The 2,390-nt window shown below is 35.1% G+C and overlaps 1 protein-coding gene across 2 annotated transcripts in view; it reads left to right on the top strand.

Moving 5' to 3' along the window:
* LOC108754133 (calcium uptake protein 3, mitochondrial) overlaps positions 1-2,390 on the top strand; it is a 29,153-nt gene that overhangs the window by 12,009 nt on the left and 14,754 nt on the right. The gene's annotated exons all lie outside the window — the stretch shown is intronic.

Below are 2,390 nucleotides of genomic sequence, written 5' to 3'. Positions count from 1 at the left end.
CACGGATTTAGTTCGAGATAAAATTACTATCTTTTTTCACAAATCTAGAATTTTGAAAAATACGTTGCCTCCAAGATAATTAAAAAATTTATAAGTATATGCATTTATAAGTAAATACCTTGATACGATATAAATTATTTCACATATCATGCTAATATGTACTTATACGTGAAAAAATACATATATATACAGAGTGTTAGTTAAGTACGTTGGTATACTCAACAGAGCGATTCTTTGGTTTATTTCAAGTAAAAAAATCCATATAAACATGTGTCCTAAACGACTTACAATAGTTTCCAAAATAAAAAAATTTTAACGTGTAGTAATAATCTGTTTATTTGAAAGAAATACAGCTTGAACTAGTCAAAACAGAAAAACAAAAACAGGCTTCAGTTCTTCTAATGAAATAAAACAATTGGATGAATTGTTGAAAATGTCCACCTTACGCAATGATACATTCATCAAGCCTTTTTCTCAAAGATTGACACGCTCAAAGATACCAGGTATGTTACGTATTGCCTCGCATGAAGCAACTACTCGATTCCTCAAATCTTTCTCATTCTCAATTGGGATGATATAAACCAATGATTTTAGATGACCCCAAAAGAAATAATCCAAAGGATTTAAGTCTGGTGATCTAGGAGGCTTTGACTTTGATTTTATGTCACTTTGTTTATGGTTGTGTGAATGGTGAACTCACGTGAAGCAAGGCATATTTATGCAGGAAGATATCCAACGCAATTTATCGTTTCGTCAAACATTTGCGAACATTCACCTGTATTTCGGAAACTAAACGTTCAGGACATGTTTATATAGACTTTTTTACTTGAAATAGAGACCTACCTAAGAATCGCTCTGTTGAGTATGGCAACATACTCAACTAACACCCTGTATATATGTATTTATTTATTACACTTAAAAGCTACTATATAAAAATTAATGAAGATTACGATGAATTAATATTTTCTTCGCAATTGCTTTTCTTTAAAAATGTATACATTCTTGGAAACCAATTAAAAATTAAGTAACAATTATTTCAATACTTTTAAAACTATGGAAATAATATTGCGTGTTTGTGAAGATTATACTAATTTAAAAAGTCTGCGAGACTCTTCCCAATGGGTGATGCAAACATGTCGAAATACGTTCCTGTGATAATCTTAATTTTACGCATACCGCGTAAGAATATATTTACGTGTAAAAAGTATGAGTGCACATGCACATGCTTCGTCAATGCCCGAATATTAACACTTCAAGTAGCTCATTATTCAAATTGGACTTTACGAATTTGTATCACCACTTCCGATTACAACGTCAATAATAGCGTTGCGTGGCAAGCGTAAGAAGTGTAAAAACTGAAAGTACTTTATTACGGAAATAATTTGGACTCTGTCAATATCAAACACTTATTATTGCAATCAATTTATGTATAGAATATAAAAGTAGTTAATTTTTTACACATATAATGTAATAAATAATGTGTATTACATATATGCAAACGAGATATAATAATGTTTGATAATGTTTAGAACTTTAAATTTTAAGAGACAAAACAAGAAGAAAAATTTCATCTTATTTTATATTAAATCTATAATATTTTTTTTCAATCTCTGTTATCATCACATAAACAAATTTTTGATAGTCTGAATTATCTCGATTTAGATACTACTCTAATACTCGTATTATAAAATCGTCTTACTTTATCTCGCACATCGCTTGACCGCCGTGTAAAACCCAAGAAAAAGCGTAACGCTTCAAGGTCTACCGCATTTTCTCCTCTCTCTCATAATGACGCCTCCGTTTAACACCCATCCACAAAAATCGACAGCCGGCGTCCGTTTCTCGCGCGAGTCTCGGACAGTGATGCCTATCGTCGTCGCTCCTCGCGATCGATTTAAGCTGAGAAAGGAGGCGAAACAAGTTCGAGAAAATTGTTTCTACGCGGTCGCGTCGCGTGCTTCTTTATTGAAAACTGTAAGCAGCTGCGGAGAGGAGAAGGAGATGCGAAAGGGATAGATCTAGGTGAGAACTAGGGAGAGGAGAAAGGTTCAACGGGGCCTTAATCATCGTGATGCCCGCTGGATATCGGCGAAAAAGGAAGAGAAGAAGGGAGGTCCGGGAGGACGAAAAGAAGTGGCCTGGTCTCTCTGCACTTAGCATAATGTTCACCACGCCTGTCATTACCCTCGACACCGCGAACATGCCAGCCTAACACCCTGCGTGGTCCTGTATCCGGGTAGACACGCGAGGACGTGCCGGTATATGCGTTAGTGGGCTTCACATTATGGTGAGAGCGCGAATGTAAGGACACCATCCGTTCGGAATATTAATCGGATGCGATATACTTAAATTAACTAAAACAACTATATTTTTCTTTTGCACTCATTCTG

The sequence above is a fragment of the Trachymyrmex septentrionalis genome, unplaced genomic scaffold (genome assembly GCF_001594115.1).
Source record: "Trachymyrmex septentrionalis isolate Tsep2-gDNA-1 unplaced genomic scaffold, Tsep1.0 scaffold76, whole genome shotgun sequence".
NCBI classification, from domain to species: domain Eukaryota; kingdom Metazoa; phylum Arthropoda; class Insecta; order Hymenoptera; family Formicidae; genus Trachymyrmex; species Trachymyrmex septentrionalis.
This window is presented reverse-complemented; position numbering and strand designations above follow the sequence as displayed.